The sequence below is a fragment of the Monodelphis domestica genome, chromosome 1 (assembly GCF_027887165.1).
Source record: "Monodelphis domestica isolate mMonDom1 chromosome 1, mMonDom1.pri, whole genome shotgun sequence".
NCBI classification, from domain to species: Eukaryota; Metazoa; Chordata; class Mammalia; order Didelphimorphia; family Didelphidae; genus Monodelphis; species Monodelphis domestica.
Window position 1 is genome coordinate 679,355,283 of NC_077227.1, and position 15,987 is coordinate 679,371,269.

Below are 15,987 nucleotides of genomic sequence, written 5' to 3' on the forward strand. Positions count from 1 at the left end.
GCAAATTAAAATGTTTCCTCTAAATATTGCTTTGACTGTATCCCATAAAGTTTCCCATTTTGCTTCATTATTATCATTTTCTTCAATGAAATTATTGCTTCTATACTTTATTCTTTTCCTCCCTCACTTTTTAGGATTAGATAGGTACGCAATTATTTTTTAACATGTCTCTCTATGGCCCTTTATTCTAGGCAATTTTTATTGTATTACTTTAGGAAATACCTGAACTCTCTCAGAAGTCCTTCTATTTTTCTTATTGCAAAGAAATAAAATGATCTCTGTTTTCCTAAATCACCATAGGTTTTAACTGTCAGAATTGCATGTAGCAGATTGAGAATTATTTCATTCTGACTTAGTTTTAAGATAATGATTAAGAGGGTAGGTAGGTGGTTCAGTGGTTTGAGAGCCAAACCTACATATGGGAAATCCTAGGTTCAAATCTGGCCTCAGACACTTCCTAGCTGGGTGACTCTGGGCAAATCACTTAATCCCCATTGCCTAGCCCTTTCTGCTCTTCTGCTTTAAAACCTATATATAGTATTGATTTTAAGCAAGAAAGTAAGGGTTTAAAAAATGACTAAAACAATTGAAAGAATAGCTAGTATTTTAGAAAGTTGCACAACTTATTTGTGGGCATAGAGATTGGGTGGGAATATCAATTCCCATGGAAAGAGGAAGTTTATGGGGTTCTGGGAGGATGAGAAAACACAAGATGGAGCAGAAGGTAGAGAGACTATCTTGAGGAATGTATGGATGTGAGGAGGGGGAATGAAATAAGCTATATAGTAGCTTTAAAATTTAACTAATTATTTTTTCTTAGTGCTAATTTCATTTGTTGGAGCACAAATCAAGCCAATGTCCTCTTAGTTCTGGCATCCAAGGACAGAGGTCTGTAAAAATTAGAATTAATGTGCAATAATAAGATATTATATTTTAAGAGATTTATTAATGATCATTAGAAGTGAAGGAATAAAAAGGTAACAAAATCCAACCACATGCCCATAGCTAATCAACCTGTTCAAAATCCCCACTTACCTCCATTGAGACAGGAAGCCAAAAAAAAGAGCCAGAGCAGGAACTCCCTCTGAATTTATCCCCTATCTATAGGAAGTACATAATGATAGGAAGTCAGTGGCGTCCTGGAAAATGTAGTTTATAGGGTAACTGATTTTCAAGTATACATTCTCTCCTAATGATCATTTTGTGGGGCTAGTCATCCCAATTGATCATTTAATATAATCAACTTTTAAATTACAATAATTTGGTGATGAAATGGAAAAGAAGAAAACCATGATTGCTAGGCTCATTGACAAAAAGCCAGTTGGGGGTATTCCCCTTTGTCATATGAGTATACATACAAAAAACAAATGCATTCAATCCCAAACAGTTCAAATCACCACCTCCCAAAATTCACTATACATCTTCTGGTACAGTGTGTGGTCTCTGCAGGCATCTTCACGGTGCCTTTGCCAAACAGGTTTGCCTTCTGGATTGTGGGGGATAGTTTCTTGTTTCTTATCTTAAAATTGCTCATATTCAAATCAAATTCAAAGAATAACGTCATCCCTGAGGAGAATAATAAAAAACACAGGGATCACTCAGGGATATATGGCTGAGTTAGGAGGTTTATGAATCAACTGGCAAAAGAAACCAAAAACATCAAAAATCCAAATAAAAGGGAAAAAATAACTTTTGCAATAAAATATAAATATCAAAGTCTTAAGTGTAAAAAAATTAAGTAAAGGAAAAACAATAGGAGGTCCTTGAATTAGTGCCCAATTAAGGTGATTTAGGCAATTATGCACTTACCCAATCAGTAGCCAAGACTACAGAAAGTTTCCCATATTATGATTATTATATTATTGGAACCAGGAAGGCAGGTAAAGTGAGATAAATGGTAGAATGTGGGACAAGGAAGACCTACCTTTATATGTCAAAACAGCCACAACCTTAAACCCCAAACAAGTTAAAGTTATTTTGTCTTGGTTCAAAATTTCATCAATCTCACTGGGATTGGTTGGTCTCTTTGAACTTGTACTCTATAAGCATTATGCAGGTAGCTTTGAGCTTGTTTGGAACTGTACACTGGATCTTTTTGTATTCCTTTCTCTTTGGAATCAGACAGAATAATTAAGCAAAATATCATAATTTTTTTAAAAAATATATTTTATTTGATCATTTCCAAGCATTATTCGTTAAAGACATAGATCATTTTCTTTTCCTCCCCCCCACCCCCCATAGCCGACGCGTAAGTCCACTGGGCATTAGATGTTTTCTTGATTTGAACCCATTGCTTTGTTGATAGTATTTGCATTAGAGTGTTCATTTAGAGTCTATCCTCTGTCATGTCCCCTCAACCTCTGTATTCAGGCAGTTGCTTTTTCTCGGTGTTTCCACTCCCATAGTTTATCCTTTGCTTATGAATGGTGTTTTTTTTCTCCTGGATCCCTGAAAGTTGTTCAGGGACATTACACCGCCCCTAATGTAGAAGTCCATTACGTTCGATTATACCACAGTGTGTTTGTCTCTGTGTACAATGTTCTCCTGGTTCTGCTCCTCTCGCTCTGCATCACTTCCTGGAGGTTGTTCCAGTCTCCATGGAACTTCTCCACTTTATTATTCCTTTTAGCACAATAGTATTCCATCACCAACATATACCACAGTTTGTTCAGCCATTCCCCAATTGATGGGCATCCCCTCGTTTTCCAGTTTTGGGCCACCACAAAGAGCGCAGCTATGAATATTTTTGTACAAGTCTTTGTGTCCATTATCTCTTTGGGGTACAGACCCAGCAGTGCTATGGCTGGGTCAAAGGGTAGATATTCTTTTGTCGCCCTTTGGGCATAGTTCCAAATTGCCCTCCAGAATGGTTGGATCAGTTCACAACTCCACCAGCAATGAATTAATGTCCCTACTTTGCCACATCCCCTCCAGCATTCATTACTTTCCTTTGCTGTTATGTTAGCCAATCTGCTAGGTGTGAGGTGATACCTCAGAGTTGTTTTGATTTGCATCTCTCTGATTATAAGAGATGTAGAACACTTCTTCATGTGCTTGTTAATAGTTTTGATTTCTTTATCTGAGAACTGCCTATCCATTTCCCTTGCCCATTTATCAATTGGAGAATGGCTTGATTTTTTGTACAATTGATTTAGCTCATTATAAATATGAGTAATTAAACCTTTGTCAGAGGTTTCTATGAAGATTTTTTCCCAATTTGTTGTTTCCCTTCTGATTTTAGTTATATTGGTTTTGTTTGAACAAAAGCTTTTTAGTTTGATGTAGTCAAAATTATTTATTTTACATTTTGTGATTCTTTCTATATCTTGCTTGGTTTTAAAGCCTTTCCCCTCCCAAAGGTCTGACATGTATACTATTCTGTGTTTACCCAATTTACTTATGGTTTCCTTCTTTATGTTTAAGTCACTCACCCATTTTGAATTTATCTTGGTGTAGGGTGTGAGGTGTTGATCTATTCCTAGTCTCTCCCACACTGTCTTCCAATTTTCCCAGCAGTTTTTATCGAATAGTGGATTTTTGTCCCAAAAGCTGGGGTCTTTGGGTTTATCGTATACTGTCTTGCTGAGGTCGTTTTCCCCCAGTCTATTCCACTGATCTTCCTTTCTGTTTCTTAGCCAGTACCAAATTGTTTTGATGACTGCTGCTTTGTAATATAGTTTGAGGTCTGGGACTGCAAGGCCCCCATCATATGTGTTTTTTTTCATTATTTCCCTGGATATCCTTGATCTTTTGTTCTTCCAAATGAACTTTGTTATGGTTTTTTCTAAATCAGTGAAGAAGTATTTTGGTAGTTCAATGGGTATGGCACTAAATAGATAAATAAGTTTGGGTAGGATGGTCATTTTTATTATATTGGCTCGTCCTATCCATGAGCAGTTAATGTTTTTCCAATTGTTCAAGTCTAGTTTTAGTTGTGTGGCGAGTGTTTTGTAGTTGTGTTCATATAGTTCCTGTGTTTGTCTTGGGAGATAGATTCCTAGGTATTTTATTTTGTCTAAGGTGATTTTGAATGGGATTTCTCTTTCTAGTTCTTGCTGCTGAGCTGTGTTGGAGATATATAGAAAAGCTGATGATTTATGTGGGTTTATTTTGTATCCTGCAACTTTGCTAAAGTTGTTGATTATTTCAATTAGCTTTTTGGTTGAATCTCTAGGATTCTTTAAGTAGACCATCATGTCATCCGCAAAGAGTGATAACTTGGTCTCCTCCTTGCCTATTTTGATGCCTTCAATTTCTTTATCTTCTCTAATTGCTACTGCTAGTGTTTCTAGTACAATGTCAAATAGTAGAGGTGATAATGGGCATCCTTGTTTCACTCCTGATCTTATTGGGAATGCATCTAGTTTATCCCCATTGCAGATGATATTAGCTGTTGGTTTTAGATATATACTGTTTATTATTTTTAGGAATGACCCTTCTATTCCTATGCTTTCTAGTGTTTTTAATAGGAATGGGTGTTGTATTTTATCAAAGGCTTTTTCTGCATCTATTCAGATAATCATGTGGTTCTTGCTAGTTTGCTTGTTGATGTGGTCAATTATGTGGATGGTTTTCCTAATGTTGAACCAGCCCTGCATCCCTGGTATGAATCCTACTTGATCATGGTGAATGATCCTTCTGATCACTTGCTGGAGTCTTTTTGCTAGTATCCTATTTAAAATTTTTGCATCTATATTCATTAGGGAGATTGGTCTATAGTTTTCTTTCTCTGTTTTTGACCTGTCTGGTTTTGGAATCAGTACCATGTTTGTGTCGTAAAAGGAGTTTGGTAGAACTCCCTCTTTGCTTATTATGTCAAATAGTTTGTATAGTATTGGGGTTAACTGTTCTCTGAATGTTTGATAGAATTCACCGGTGAATCCATCAGGCCCTGGGGATTTTTTCTTAGGAAGTTCTTTGATGGCTTGATGGATTTCAATTTCTGATATGGGATTATTTAAGAATTCTATTTCCTCTTCTGTTAGTCTAGGCAGTTTGTATTTTTGTATATATTCATCCATTTCTCCTAAATTGGTGTATTTATTGCCATATAATTGGGCAAAGTAATTTCTAATGATTGCCTTAATTTCCTCCTCATTGGAGGTGCTGTCCCCCTTTTCATCTTTAATGCTGTGAATTTGCTTTTCTTCCTTCCTTTTTTTAATTAGATTGACCAGTACTTTGTCTATTTTGTTTGTTTTTTCAAAATACCAGCTTCTTGTCTTATTTATTAAATCTATAGTTCTATCACTTTCGATTTTATTAATTTCTCCCTTAATTTTTAGGATTTCTAATTTGGTTTTCTGCTGGGGGTTTTTAATTTGATCGCTTTCGAGTTTTTTCAATTGCATTTCCAATTGATTGATCTCTGCTCTCCCTTGTTTGTTAATATGAGCTTTCAGGGATATGAATTTGCCTCTGATTACCGCTTTGGCTGCATCCCAAAAGGTTTGAAAGGATGTTTCGCCATTGTCATTTTCCTTGATGAAATTATTAATTGTTTCTATGATTTCTTCTTTAGCTAAACGGTTTTGGAGTATCATATTGTTTAATTTCCAATTGGTTTTAGATTTGGTTTTCCATGTACCATTACTAATCATTATTTTTATTGCCTTGTGATCTGAGAAGGCTGCATTCATTATTTCTGCTTTTTTGCATTTGTGTGCTATGTTTCTGTGACCTAATGTATGGTCAATTTTTGTGAATGTGCCATGTGGTGCTGAGAAGAAGGTGTATTCCTTTTTATCCCTATTTATTTTTCTCCATATGTCTATTAATTCTAATTTTTCTAAGATTTCATTCACTTCTTTTACCTCTTTCTTATTTATTTTTTGATTTGATTTATCTAAATTTGATAATGGTTGGTTTAAGTCTCCCACTAGTATGGTTTTATTGTCTATTTCTTCCTTCAATTCGCCTAGTTTCTCCATTAGAAATTTGGGTGCTATATTATTTGGTGCATACATGTTGATTAATGATATTTCCTCATTGTCTAGAGTCCCTTTTAACAAAATATAATTACCTTCCCTATCCCTTTTGATCAGGTCTATTTTTGCATTGGCTTTATCAGATATCATGATTACCACTCCTGCCTTCTTTCTATCAGTTGAGGCCCAGAAGGTCTTACTCCATCCTTTAATTCTGACCTTGTGGGTGTCAACCCGCCTCATGTGTGTTTCTTGAAGACAACATATGGTAGGGTTTTGGATTCTAATCCATTCAGCTATTCGTCTACGTTTTATGGGTGAGTTCATCCCATTCACGTTCAAAGTTATGATTGTCATTTGTGGACTCCCTGGCATTTTGATTGCCTTCCCTAATTCTAACCTTTTCTTCTTCGGCTCTACCTTTTAGTCCAGTGATTTACTTTGAATCAGTCCCCCTTGTCCCCTCCCTTGATGTTTCCCTTTTTAGTCCCTCCCTTTTTGTTCCCTCCCCCTCCCCCCTCTCTTTCCCTCCCTTTTTGTTCTCCCTCTCCCCCTCCCCCCCTTGGTTTTCCCTTCTCCTTACCCTTGTTGGGTAAGATAGAATTCAAGATCCCAATGGATCTGGATGTTTTTCCCTCTCAGAGTTGATTTCCCTGAGATTGAGGTTTAAGTAAACCCCCCCCCCTCTCTTCCTCTCCTTCTTATAGGAGTTTTCTTCCCCTCCCCTTCCCCTGTGAATCTTTGTGTGAGAACCATTATTCTATTTGGTCTTTCTTTACCCCCTATTTATACATTACATTTTCCCCATATGTTAGTATACATAGATTGATATAAATGTAGTCCTTATAGAAGAGAGTTTGAGTTAAAGAAGAAGATAACATTTTTCCCCTTTCCTTAATATTTACCTTTTCAGGTATTCCTTGCTCTTTGATTTTCGGTATCAAACTTTCCACAGAGCTCTGGTCTTTTCTTTGCAAAAAGTTGGAAGTCTTCTATTTTGTTGAATGCCCATACTTTCCCTTGGAAGTATATAGTCAGTTTTGCTGGGTAGCTGATTCTTGGTTGGAGACCCAGCTCTCTTGCCTTTCTGAAGATCATGTTCCATGCCTTACGATCATTCAGCGTAGAACTTGCAAGGTCTTGTGTGACCCTGATTGGCATTCCTTTATATCTAAATTGTCTTTTTCTGGCTTCCTGTAGGATTTTTTCTTTTGTTTGATAGCTTTGGAATTTGGCAATTACATTCCTGGGAGTTGTCTTTTGGGGGTTTAGTGTAGAAGGTGTTCTGTGAGCTCTGTCAGTGGATGTATTGCCCCCTTGTTCTAGAATCTCTGGGCAATTTTCTTTGATTATATCTTGTATCACCATGTCCAGTTTGGTGTTTATTTCTGGCTTTTCTGGGAGTCCAATTATTCTTAAATTTTCTCTTCTCCCTCTATTTTCCAGATCTATCACCTTGTCGGTGAGATATTTTATGTTCTCTTCTAATTTCTTGGTGTTTTGGCTTTGCTTTATTAGTTCTTGCTTTAAAGCCTGGTTTTCTTTTACAGTTTGGTCAAACTGGTTTTGTAGATGCGTGAATTTCTTTTGCATCATTTCCCACTTTTCCTCCCAGAGGGCTTCCATCTTTTTGGTCCTTTCTGATTCAAATTCTTCATGGGTTTGTGGAGAGTTTCTATTTCCTTTGGAAGATTTTGGAGAATTTTCTTGTATATCTTCTTCTATCTGCTCTGTATTTTGTATTTTGGCTCCATAGAATGTGTCCAGAGTCGCCCCTTTCTTCTTATTTTTCTTGGTATTTTGGGGCTTCTGTGCTTCTGTGGAGTTTTTCATCTCTGAACGTGGAGGATTGGCTTGATCAGAGGCTTTAGTCCTGGGCAGATGTTGGTTCTATGAGCGTTCCCTGGGTTAAACTGAATATGCCTCACTGGAACTGGAATGGAAGGGTCGGACCACGAGGCCACACTCTCCCCCTGGCTCGGTTTCCGGAAGTTGCCTTCAGAATCCCTGGCCATGAGGCTGTTTCGTCGGCCTGCGGGGGGATGGGCTGCCGCTTCCCCAAGCTCCGAGAGCACAGACTTTCACTGAGACTTGGATAGCAGGATCCAGCCCGTGAGGCTGTCTTGCCCGCCCTGAGGGTTGCTGTTGTTTTGACCAACTCTCTGCAGCGGAGGCCCCAGGCAGTAACTTTCACCCGGACTGGGACTTGGGTAGAAGACCCTGAGGGTTGTTGTTTCTCAGACCCTGCTCTCTGAGCCCAGCGCGGCTGCCGCTTCCGGGAGCCTTGGACTCTGCGCTCCTACCCCTGAGGTCCGAGGGATCTCGGGTTCTGGCTTTTAAGGGGAGCCGTACCTTTTGAACCGGGTCCAGGTCCAGGAGGAGGGTTCCCAGGGTCTGTGCTGTTGATCGTTTTGAATTTCGGCGCCTTAGGAGCTTCTAGTTTGAGATCGGTCGGGAAGGGTTTTCCGGAGATCTGAACTTCAGCTTTCTCTAAGCTGCCATCTTAACCGGAAGTCCAAAATATCATAATTTTTTAAACAATCAGTGGCGTCATTTTTATAGTCTAAAGCTTTTGTGGTATGCATTGACATTAGGGTAAATGTATTTTAAACTTATATTACTGCAAAATAAAAAAAAAGTTAAAGAAAATCTCTATTGGTGATATGCTTCAGATACAAAAAAGGAGAAAAAAATAAAACTGAACTATTATATTGTTCATTATAAGAGTTAAAATGGTGGGAGATATAAATTGTGATAGATATAAGAGTGGGTGAGTAAATTTGACTGCAGAAAATATGTTTCACTACAGTGTCTTGGTTTTAAATCAAATATAAGGTGGTTGCCAGGGAAATATTTCCAATTATGAATATACCCAAGTCAACTGGGTTTTATAGAGAATTTTAATTAATAATACAATGAGGAATCAAAGAAAGAGAGAAGGAGAGTAAGAAAGGAATAAGTATGAAGGGCCTCAAGCCAATATGGCCTAGACCTGAGTCTTAAGAGAGAGAGATCAGTCAGTCAGTCTTTTATCACTCACCATAAGGTCTGTCTAAGCAAGGATTCTAGTGACAGAGTCTCCTCAAAGAGAGTTCCAGCCAGAGTCCTCCTCAAAGAGCCTTCTTGCCAGAGACTGTTTCAAAGGGCCTCTCTCAAGAGCCTCCAGAGGGACAGAGTCCCCTCAGAGGAGCTCCAGTGAGACCTCCTTAGAGATTGTCCTCCAAGAGCTTCCCTTCTCCAGAGCCTCTCTCAAGAGAGTCTTCTCAAGCAATCCTCCAAAAGGATTCTGCTTTTTCTTATATAGGGGGTTTTCTCCTATGTCACCTCCCTTAAGTCCTTACATCTACCAATCACAGTAGACGTTTTTCCAAAGGACAACCCATTCTAAATTCACTGCTGGGTCGACTAATCCCTTTAGTACGTTTGAACCAGAAAAACTTCTGAATAAGTTTTCACCTCTTTGCTCCTGGCAAGTTTACAAGTTACCTGACCTTTAATAGGTACTTAGCATCCCTTTGTATTAATTCTAAAAATAAGCATGGCTTAAAGAACTTTTTGCCTCATTATAAGTATGGGTTAAAGTACTTTCATTGTTTAGCAAGGAGTTCTCTCCCCCAAAGCAGTCCCAAGTATAGGTGGAGCAGAGGTCCTCCCATTTCTGATCCAAGTAGAGTTCTCACTGTCAAAATGGGGAATGTTCCCAGTAGGGAATTGTTCCAATTGAGAATTCCCCAATGTGGAAATTTTTAACATTCACAAGTCTATGAAATTTCAAGATTCACAACATGCAAGGAACAACAATAATAAAGAAGTTTTAAAAATCAAAAATATATCACTTACAATCAGTGACACACTGTGTCAGCCAAGAAGAAGTAGGATACAAAGGTTCCTGACCCAAAAATTCAATTAATTTACTTTTTAACTTGGCCATGATTCACTGTGTAAGTGCAAATAATTTTTACAAATTAACAGATTTATAAAACATCACTACAGTAGATAATTCACATTTAAAGAAAGTATCAAAATCCTCAAAATTCACAATAGCCCAGTTAATGACAATAGCAAACAAAACCACTTTCATATAGGATCCACATGAGTTGCTGTATAACATAAAAAATATCTATGAACTGATGGATATTTGTCATGATTTTTACAGATGTAGCAAATCTTTCAACTTTGGCAAAGACATTTGAAATAGTCTATTACTGCCATTATTTCAAAATTTGGCAGAAGAGTCTAGAAAAAAACCACAGACCTCTGTATTGTTGAAGAAAACCTATTTGGGTCTAGAACATCACCAAGAAATCTAGATTGTTATGGTGGAATTAAATTAAACTAAATAGTTAGAATATCATGCATGCAGTAGCTCATTTTAGCTTCCTGCTTTATACAAAAAATTGTTAGGAACTTCCATTTGGTTCTCTACCATCACTACAAATTCTTTATAAAAATATCATCCTAAGGTACTATATACCTAATGTCATTTCTGAAGACCCCTTAAAATTACAATTTAAATTCTTAAATCATTAAATTCTCTACAGATTGTACAGAGTTGTAATCAGTTTTGATGCAGTCTATCCATTGTCTATGTATATGACAATTAGAAAAGGTAAAATGAAAGAAAAGGCTTTGAGTGCAATGTGTGATCTTGATGAATCTAGTTACAAGTTTTGGGCAAGCTCTTCATGGGCTTTTAAAATGATATTTTGTTCTTCAGCACAGTTGCAAAATAAAGAATCATGTAACAAAATAATAATGATTAAATTAATCATATATGAACTTAAAAAGTTTAAACTTTAAAACAATCAGTAAGTACAATAATATAAGCAAATGACTAGGTACAGGCAGACAATGTATTCAAAATCCTTTTCAGCAATTCAAAAGACTTATTCACTATTAAAGAGGGGAAGAACTGAAAATGTTTAGGAAGCAATAAAACAATGGTGTCTGAAAAGTTTTAAAATTCACCACCAAATCTCAGTAAGGTTATTTTCCCTCCTCCATATTTATTATCCATTTAGATTTCTTTTCATCACAGCTCTGAAGTTTCTCATATACCCTGCGGGCAGAATCTCCACTCTGCATGTTGAGAGTATTTAAGACTTTCAAAACTTTGTCAAAATATTTCAGTTTGGTCTGCAATTCAAGTAGTTTAAGCAGAGTAGCTTGTTGCATATTCTTGAGGAGAAGCAAATAAAATGGGACATATGCAGTGCAAATACAAACTGCTAGTAAAAAAAAATAAAGGAACACTAATATGCCCTTGTTAGCTCAGGCAATTCAAACTGTTCTTTGAGAGTTTGAAGCATGATTTGGAACAGCATTTTTCCTAAAAAAAATGGAAAGAAATTAACTAAGAGGCTTGGAAAAGTATTGTTCTTTCACCTCCTCCCTAGGGGCAAAACTTCAAGGGAAACAATAGCATATTTGCATGAGAGAGAAAGAGTACTCCTAGGTGTTTTGGGTAGGAGGGAGAAAAAATTCTCAAATCCACTGATTTGGGCTAATGTGTCCTCAAAAATGGCAGAGAGTTCCCCTTTCTGTAAAAAAAAATCCTGAATTGCAAGCCCTGAGCCAAGGGTCAGCTTAAAAAATTCAGCTTAGAAACTAGAGGAGGGTGAGGCTGATAGCACAGTGTTGCTTCTCCACACTGAAACATGGCTAGCAAAGTCTCAAAAACTCAAGTTGGGTGGGGAAAGGAGTTGCCAAAAGGATTGGGGAAGCTCACCTTTAGTGCAGAGACTGGAATCAGAGATAGCAGTGGGAGGCAACAGCAGAGCAGCTTTTCCCAAGAGCACTCAGGGGGAGGAGAAATTGCTCCCAGGCTCTCGTGGTTGGTGGTGGCAGCAGCAGCAGCATTAGCAGGAATGGCACTGGTTCAAGCAGATGACAGGAAAGCAGGCAGTTGAGCAGGAACTCAGGATTGAAAAAATGTATCTAATCTATCTTAAAAATATTTTGAGACTTCTATCTCTTCATGGTAAGCCATAACATAAAGATTAAAATTAATGTATAATTAATAAGTATTACCTTTTCTAAGTTTTATAATAACAACTAAAGTAAAAGAACTGCCTTAACCCAGCCTGGTTTATGACTGCCTGGTTGACACAGGGACTTCTAAGTTTGTTCTGCAAACATCCCCAGAAGATTGTAAGGCTATGGGAACTATGGAGGTGGTAGGAGTAACTGGGAGACCACAAAGGTAAAGAAGTTGTAACCCAAAATGGTATCATTGGGTCCTTTAACTGTAGAACACTCTGTATTGCTAATAACCAGTTCACCTATGAATTTACTTGGGAGAGATATTTTATGTAAATTAAGAGCAACTATTCAATATACACCAACAGGTGATGTATCTTTAGAACTTTCTGAATGAGCTCTGGATCTTTCCCCAATGTTATTTCTGGATACAGTTGAGGAATGTAATAGATAGTAATTCTGAGGGTATATCTTTGATGGATAACTAATGGATCAAGTCTTGACTACCCTCCTCCCTGTTTTCCTCCCTCTTCATAAGCCTTTCAGCTTCCGTCTGCCCCCTTTCTTCAGTGATCTATGAGATTTCAGAGGAAATACTCTTTTCTCTTCTCTCAAGTAAGGGTTTATTTGGGGAAGACAGGATAAGGATAAAGGATAAGGTAAGAGTGGTATGTTTCCCTATTATCTACAGGGAGCCTTGGGTTAGGAGGATATTGGGAGAAAATGGCAATTCTTTCACAAGTGTGACACAGAGTCAATCAGAGATATATGAAGACAACTGTCTGTCTACTTTCTTCTTTTGCCAATCAGCCAGGTAACTTCCAACTTGATTAATTCAAGTCGAGAGACACAATTAACTTCTTCACCACTATCAGCCACACCAGCCAAAGCCCAGTCCAGCCCAGAAGCTTCTCAGCCCAGTTCAGTCATTGACTTGGCTTCCAACTGCTTTCCAGGTAACATTCCAAAATGGAATTTTCGCTTGACTGCCAGGATGTCTTTTGCAAGCATGCCTTATAAATTATCTCCTTTACATCCCTCCCTTTTTTATCTTAAAAAAATTTGCAACCACAAATTTTAATGATACTCACCTTTTGGATATTTCTAGCTATCTATTCTTACCCTATACTATCTTAAATATTCCTTTACCCTCCCAAAATAACAAATCCTAACTTATCTTAGCTATTCATGTGTATCTAGCTCTATGATGTTTGGGTGTAGGAAAATGGTTTAGGTAATAGGGATTTACATGAACATGGTTTTGACATAACAACAAATCATGTAACAGTTTTCAAACCATTCCAACAATTTCAATAACATTTTGAATAAATAACTGTCTTATCTCTTAATGTCTATAAATTCAACTAAATAAAATTTTCTATTACTAACAATTGCTAACCTAAAATCAGAATGCAATACAACTTCTATACATAAGTAATGTCTGTCTCTACTTCCTTAAGACTTGAACAAAATCTCTAAACTGTCTCTATTGTTAGTCATTAGAATATTAATAAAATATTCTAATAATGTTAGTTTATTAGTACATTAGTATCTATATGTGTATATAAGTTATACCTATACAGATTTACATATGTACATCCATATAAATTGCTCTAGATTTCTGTGCAAACTCATGCAGATAAGAAATATCTTTGTTTGAATTTTCCACAGAAATTTATATCAGTGTGACTTTGTGTTTTGCTACTATGTTGTACATTGTATACTTACCTGTTCCATGAGATATCTTCCTTTTATATGTAGGAGGTGTATGCATATATATGATGTTAACATGTATGATGCATTCTTATATATCCTCATGATCACAAGTCCAAACTTTTAAAGTCCTTCCATGTCCTTTTATGTTGATTGTATAAACCCTGTGTGTCCTTAGTCTTTGGTCATCTGGACAGCATGCCAGTCTTGTCAGATCTCAGTCTTGATTATATTCCTGTATTCTCCAATTTGGGAACAAACTGGAACAATCCAGAACATGCATGCATATAAGGTTTTTACATGTGCATGTATGTAAGATTGAAATTTTCATTTGCATGGAAGTAAGCTGAGTTCTTCACGAATGCTTGTCAGAATTTGTCAATCTTCATGTGTAGAAGTAAGCATACATGTGTTCATCTTCATGCATGGAAATAAGCTTTACTTGTGTTCATCTTCATGGGTGTGTTAAGCAGTATAGTATAGTTCATAAATTCTACTTTTTGTTAATAATATTGATTTTGAAGTTTGCTAATCTTTTTGATGTTTGACTTTTTTTACAAGGAGATTTATTGTGTGTTTTCTTTAACTGTGTCTTGCAGATAAAATTTGGATTATAATATATATTGTTTGATCATGGAATTATGTATTCATTTGAAATAACGTTTCTTTTTGTCCTGTTACTATGGCTGGCAGATAATTTGTATACAATATGTAGAGATTTTTCTTTGGCTGCTAATCTTTTAAATGTATATTTCTTTTACTGGTTTTTGCAGTGCTTTCCTTTCATACCCATTCATAGGCTTTCATTCTTAGGGACTGTTACTGATTCCTTCTAGGGTTATTCGTGTTGCTTCTTATGACTAGGGCTTTTTTTCCCATCAGATGTCATTTGTATGTATCTTCATTGATGATATGATCATATTGTTGTTTCTTTTGTGGTATCTGAAACTATGAGGTAATATCTTTGAGGTATACCCTCCCTGTCTTCCTTCCCCCAGTAGAGATTGTTTTAGGGTGAAAGTTGAGAGATATGGATAACTTGTCTCAGTTCTCACTATAACTTGATGTTAAAGTCTTGATAACAAAATTCATCCAAAGTGAATCTATGCATCCTTAGCATTCCAGGTGTTTGGGTCTGTCATAGTAATGATGTTACTAACGAAAATACAAGTGTAGGAGTGTCCTTTTTGTTGAATTGCTTGTTCTTCTGTTCTTTTCTACCTAAGACTAGTCTTCATTCTCATAAGGTCTTATGTAGTATGTTACCCTATGGAAATCCAACTAATCTTGGTTTCACTCTTACAGCATGAATGGTATTTGTCATGTTTTTGAAGTTAGAGAAAAATGTGAAATTGTATATCTATCTCTCCTCCTCCAGTTCTTAATATGTTCCTTGATATCCACCTTCCCATTCAAGATCTGTATCTGTACAAGTCATGTAATTCAACTTCTCTATAAAGTCATCTTCATTATCAATCCCTAATCTTGCTTAAAGTTCTTCCAATGGTATTCAACTTGTTCTGTGCCCAAAGAATATCTCATCATCATAATCTTGGTGAGATTTTGATTGTGCTGCTTTCAGGTATTCAATTTTCTCACTTGTTTCCCACATGTTCCCTTCTTCATCTACCTCCTCATAAAGCTTATAAAATTGATTAAGGCATTTGTTCTAAATCATCTCCTTTGCAAGCATGCCTTATAAATTATCTCCTTTACAGGCAGAAGGAGAAAGGGGGAGAGTTTATCCTATACCTTATGATATACAAGAATAAGTATGGGCTTCTCATTCTACAGAAGTTGGTCTATTAAAATCTGCAACCCCAGTTAAAGTAAAGACCAAAGGAGGTCCTCCACCCTGTATAACACAATATCCCTTAAGTAAAGAGGCAGTAGCTGGTATCACTTCTATCATATAGTCATTACTGAAACAAGGCATTTTGTTCTATGTATTTTGGAATTCAATACACCTATACTCCCAATTAAATAAACAAAATTTGATGAAAATGGAAGACCTTGTTATAGATCTATCCAAGATTTAAGGGCTATAAATGATTATGTAGTGAAACCCCACCCAATTGTTCCAAGTCCAGCCACAATTCTATTTTCAATACCTAGCAGTGCCAGATATTTCACAGTGGTACACTTATGTTCTGCATTCTTTTCAATACCAATACACAAAGACTCTCAAAAGATATTTGCTTTCACCTGGCATGGAAAAAGTTTCTGTTGGAGTCATTTGCCTCAAGGATTCTGTGAAAGCCTATCTCTCTTTTCACAAATCCTTAATAAAGATCTAGAGAAAATCAGATTTAAAGACAGCAAACTTGTCCATTTTGTGGATGACATACTTTTAGCTTCTCCCAATGCT